Source organism: Trematomus bernacchii, unplaced genomic scaffold (assembly GCF_902827165.1).
Source record: "Trematomus bernacchii unplaced genomic scaffold, fTreBer1.1, whole genome shotgun sequence".
NCBI lineage: Eukaryota > Metazoa > Chordata > Actinopteri > Perciformes > Nototheniidae > Trematomus > Trematomus bernacchii.
This window is the reverse complement of record NW_022987803.1, coordinates 7,610,816-7,616,815: the sequence shown is the minus strand read 5'-3', so window position 1 is coordinate 7,616,815 and position 6,000 is coordinate 7,610,816. Positions and strand designations below refer to the sequence as shown.

General features: G+C 40.5%; 1 protein-coding gene across 1 annotated transcript in view; it reads left to right on the top strand.

The window, feature by feature from the left end:
• The first annotated feature begins 416 nt into the window (after window positions 1–416).
• cnstb (consortin, connexin sorting protein b) overlaps window positions 417–6,000 on the top strand; it is a 30,441-nt gene continuing 24,857 nt past the window's right edge. Inside the window, exon 1 of the mRNA XM_034150339.1 lies at window positions 417–514. The gene's annotated coding sequence lies outside the window, so the exon portion shown is untranslated. The remainder of the gene's footprint in view (window positions 515–6,000) is intronic.

Here is a 6,000-nt window from a genome sequence, read left to right as displayed (position 1 = left end):
ATCATATAGCCTAAAAGCCATATAAGCAAACACCCCCCAAACGGTTATTATGCAATCACCTAAATCCGAAAAGCACTGATGTTGTGTGGGGCCATGTCTGCACCAGCAAGCTGCAATGATTTATATAAAACATGTGATCACTTCACATGTCTATTCTCCTTATGCAAAAGTAACAATATAACAAAAATGATGCACATCTGCACTACTCCCATCGTAATCCAGTTTCTCATCATATGACCTCTTCATCTGCAGTTACATAACACATTCAGGAGCCAGTGCGACACATCTGCCAGGAGATGGCAGCCTCCACCACATGCTGAAATAAATAAAGAAACATGACATGTAGGTATAGATTGCAACCAGGGGGAAGCTGAAAAATCCCCGGATTGGGCAGTAAACAAGAAGCATGAGAGAGTCGGAGAGGGACAGATGACACAGTGGATCAAGCAGGCAGGGACACGACGCTGATCAGGGCGTTCATGTTCGGATACAAACTGTGAGACATCATCCAGCGGTGAGTGCATCCCTCCATCCTGCTGCTGCATGCCCCGTGCTGTTTTCCATGTCATTATGGGATGTCAAGTTATGTAAAATATGTTATACAGAGGTTTGGATAGTGTTGTCGTAGCAGAAGGAACTATAATAACGCATTTAAGATGGATGTCGCAGAAAATAACAGGAGCTATGAACTCGACTTAAACATGCTATGGTGTTTTTATTATAAGAATACCGTTAATGTTTATGTACAACATGAGTGACATTTAACATTAATATAGGCTACATTTAAAGCGGGTGGTTGCATAGTGCACGAAAGCTGCATGCGCGCCCTCGATGCCCATGTTCACTTTGCCCACTTTGCAGACACGTGCACACGCACGCACGCTAACTCCGACACCCACTTGTGCGACAATTTGTGTAACTGCCTGACAGACAGGGAGAGAATTGAAGCCACACGGCACTGACGGCAGTCAGCTGGAGAAACACTGTCAGCAACAACCAGCTCTCTGTTTCACAGCAGTTGTCATTTCGTTTTCACAGTTGACTGGCTTTGTTTCTGATGATGCGCAGCTACAGTAGAGACAGTAATGGTTGTAATAAAATAGCATATTCATGGTAGGAAAAATCTAAATATGTACATTTAATTAATTGTTTTGTTTTTCTACCTTTTACCTCATGGTGAATCACTGTCTGCTTCTTTTTTTTTGACACAGTTTAATGTTGTGTGGTTACGGAGTTGGGTTTTATAAAACAATATATTAAAGAATGAAACAAATTATGATGGAAAAGCATATTTTAAAGGAATAGACATTTTTAGAACAAATATTATTGGCCTGCAAAGAGTGATACCATGCTAGTGAAGCTAGCAGCTAGTTAGCTCAGCATACTGGAAACAACAAGTTGTGGTTTTGTCCAAATTCTGGACTATTTCTTTGCTGGCAATGCAAGTTACTGTTGTACACAGCAAGGCTAGCTGCTTCCCACTGTTTTCAGTCTATATGCTAAGCTAAGCTGGTCCCCTGGTTGTTCAGACTTAAACATTATCACCTAAATCTCTGCTAAAAAAAACTTAGCGTTATGTCTGTCTCTTCTCTGCAAGTCTTTTGATATTGCCTGTTAAAAAGGAATGGTGATAAACGGCCTGAAAGCTAGGAAAAAAACATTTAATAGAAATCAACGCTTTGGAAAATGATGAGCAGTAATGTTATGTGTAAATGATTGTGTTTGAAATAGGCTGAGAAAAGGTGGTAGGCCTACACATCTAACCCAAGGATTAGGGATGGGTATCGTTAAGGTTTTAACGGTACTACTACTTTTATCGATACCGCTTATCGATCCGGTCTTTTAACCTTTTATCGGTTCTTTTGGAGAAAAAAATAAGGTAAACTAACTAAACAAATTGTGAACAAATCTAACTTTGCTTTTTATTTAAATTAAATACATAATATTTCACATCAAAAGAAACAACAATGTTTTAACAAATCATATTAAATAATCTGATGACAGAATTGTAAACAGAATAGCTGAAACTTTAACAAAATAAATAACTCAGTTACCTCTAATCATTAAAGGTGGGGTAGGTAAGTTTGAGAAACCGGCTCGAGATACACTTTTTTTAATATTCCATGGAATGCTCTTAACATCCCGATAGCAATGAATATCTTAAGTGCTTTGACAAAAAATCCATAAAAAAATGTCATCTGTGGAAGCCGTAGTGCTGTAAAAAGCATGACCAATCATTTTAGCCGGCCCGGCTAAAATAACTGGATGGCCTACCTGCCTGTCAGCCTTCCATCTGTGCACAGACTTATCTCGTGCCCTCATTGGTCATGTGCGCGTTTGTGTGTGTTGGAGGAGGGGCTCTGTAAGGAATTGGCAGATTTGTTCCGGCTGTGTATTTTCAAATTCTAGCGATCTCGAGCTGGTTTCTCCAAAATTACTTACCCCACCTTTAACCCATGTTTGTATACTTGAGTTAACTCCCTGTGTTGCTGCTAGCATACATAATACCTGACGTGGAAAAGTTACTCGTGGATGGGGCCAGGGGTCACATCCACCATTGAGGTCACCGAGGTCCGGACCTCGGTAATTTTTTCCGAGCTGTGTATAACAAAACTTTTGAAATAACGGCACTAAACGGGGTTCTTTGTAGTACTTCCATTTACTGACGATGGGGGCGCTGCATAACTATGTAGCCTCGATTAAAGCAAACAGAAGAAGACGACATGTATCAACAAACCACCGCAGCCTGGACTTGTACCGGAGCAGCGGAGGAGTGATGAGGTATCTAGAGATCTGAGTCCAGCGGGCTGCTTGTGTTTCTGTTCATCAGAATTACCCATTTGCTTTCGGGGGAGCCCTATTTTTCAGTGCACATCCTGCTACTAAATATGTTACACGCACGCTCTGTTGACTGGCGCAGCAGCGCGGATGCGATCAATTGCTATAAAAACACTCTGCTATTATTTTTTTTTTAATGAAAAACCATGCATACCTTTCATTCCACTCACTCCATCTTTTCTGCGTCCAGTTAAAAGGCAGGTCATGGGCATCGTCAGGTTCGCTAGTGCAGGTGGCGCCGGCGGCTGTGGCCGTTGTTGAAGCCTCTTCAGGCTCCGCATCGGCAGGCCTCTCCCTCGGTGTGGAGCTGTCAAACTCGACCCTAACGCCGCTTACAGCCGGCCATCTAAAAGTTGTTCCGTTCACGTTGTCATTTTTAGAATCCTGTGCTTCTTTGCTTGTGAATCCAAAAGCTGCGAGGCTTGACTGTTTTCATTTCGCCATATTTTTTATTACAAAGCCAGAGTTAAAAAAATATCAATATGAACATTTCAAATATCGTGCCGGCATCGCCGCCGTAACCATAGCAACGTAAGTAGCGTAACGTAAGTAGCGTAACGAATGCAGCGCCGCCACATACAGATGGCAACACCCAGACATATTCACAAATATAAAACAAATATTCAGAAACAATGAAACAATGACTATTATTTATTTCAAGAACTTTTATTTACAGAAACTCAACATTTCTAATCTGTGTGACACAAATATGCACAATTTTTTTGGGCTCCCCATTATCTCAAAGTCGGCCTTCAGGGGAGCTCCCCCCCTCTTTAGGGGAGCCAAGCTCCCCCTGGCTCCCCCCCATTTCGAACAGTGAGGACATCATATGACCAGCAGATCCTTTGTGAACGCTCTACATTAGTCAGTGGACGTCCGACAACATGCACACTAACTTATATTGCAGCTATAGGCTATACTTTGGTTTAAATTGCGTGAATAAACTAGCTAGAGAGCTAGTTAATTACATTCATCCAATGTCAGAAGGATTACCTTTTAACAAACTTTGTAATGCTTTTTCTTTCATTTCAATTTGAGTAAAACATTGAAGATATAACATTGTATTGTTTTCTTTTTACACTGACTCAGATATAATGAAAAGACTACGCCAGTCGAAACTCAGCTTTGGTAAGGAAGAGACAGGACAGGCAGAGAGAAAGAGAGAGAGAGAAAGAGATGGAAGTCAGGGAGGAACTGCAGGTACAGTCACACACAAATAATGTAGGCTTAATAACCCCATCTATCTATCTATCGATCTATCTATCTATCTATCTATCTCTATCTCTCTATCTATTTATCTATCTATCTATAACAATAGTCTGCATTTACAATATAGACAATAGGCATACTTTTAAAACAACATATATCTATTGCAGTTATGTCATAATAACATACAATTGTATAAAACACAATTTGCTTACATCTTTGTTCTCTTTTGAGAATCAAACAAAACAGATTTAAATTAAAAAAATAATGCAAACAAACAAGTGAAATGAACTAAATTGCTGAGTTGCTTTTAATTCACTGGCAGGAGCGACAAGTGAGAAGGAGCAAAAAGTGAACAACGAGGGAGAGATTGAACAAAGAGAAAGAGTAGAGGACAGAGAGAGTAATGAACAGGAAGAGGACAGAGAGACTACAGAAGATGGAAGAGAGGGTGCAGGCTATGGAAAGGAGAGAGACATGGAAAATGAATGTTGACAATGTTTTGTGATCATTTTAGCCTCTTCTGCATGTCCAGATCATTAATAGTAACAATCAACTGATTCTTATGCATTACACTTTCAAAAATAATTTATGCTGCAGCCCACTGACATGGTTTGAAATCAATATATTATCCAATTTGTGACCCCCCACAGGACTTAAAAAGCACCTAACTAGATCATGAAAATATATTATCTATAACAGGTGCATTTGATTTAAAATAAAAGTAATAAATATAATTCAATATTTAAATGGTAACAAAAACAGTAACACTATGTATGATAAGAAAAAGGCAACAAAGACAGTGTTTTTTAACTTAACTACCAGCTAAAACCAGCATAGACCAGCATGACATTGATGCTGGTCTATGCTGGTTTAGCTGGCCAGGCTGGTCTTGAACCAGCAAGACCAGCCTGGCAAGCTTGTCCAGCCTGGTAAACCAACTAAACCAGCCTAACACCAGCTAAAACCAGCTAAAACCAGCAACCATCTTAAGCTGGTCTATCAGCGACGTGCAGTCAGTGGAGGCAGGGGAGGCAGAGCCTCACCTGTCATACTCCAATGTAACGGAAAAACAACTAAAGAAAAACGAAATAGTAATAATAATAAAATGTCTCCACTGATCTGTGTTGTAAGTGTGATTTATGTATGATTCTAATCGCTTTTTATAGTCAAAATCAGCAAATTTGCCGAGCTCCGCTACGGGAGCGATGACAAGTGAGGCAAGGACGTGCTCTGCCTCTCGTAAGCCCACAGTAACTTGCTGGAGCACGGGCACTAATTTAGCGCGGGCACTTATTTTGTGAGCGCGCTCAAGCCAGTTACTGTGGGGTAAGTGAGGCACAGATGAGATCTGCCTCACCTCAGAATGCGTCACCCCACAGAAACTGTCTGGAAAGCGGGCCCTAAGTGCATGCCTGTTACCATCTCACTGTAGGTCACCAATGTAATGTATGTAGATCCCTTTATTACATTTATCCTCGCCATCCATAGTCTCTAAATAACTTATTTCACGTATATATGATATTTAGGCTCGCTGGTCTCAACGGCAATGAAAATGCACCAGGGGAGGCAGCCATAACCTCTGCCGCACTGAAGGGGGCGCACGTGAGCCCACAGGTTCTTGTTGCTACTGTTATTCTACGCAGAGACGGTAGACGTAACAACAAACTAGACTTTTGAAACTACAGGAAGATAAGGAGGACTTTTACAAAAAAGTAATAGAGATTGTTGTCCAGAAGGATAGCATGGACTTCATCTTCAAGTCAAGGTAAGACCACATTTGTAATGAAAATGGGATCTTACTAAGAAAGAACAATCCAATATTTAGATTTTGGGTATCCTTTTGTTGAACGGTCTGTTTAAAATGAATCGAAGCATCAGACTAAAAAAGCTTTTGAAAATAACCGAATATTTCGATTAAGGTCAAAATATAATATTTGTAAATCTCACCAGCGC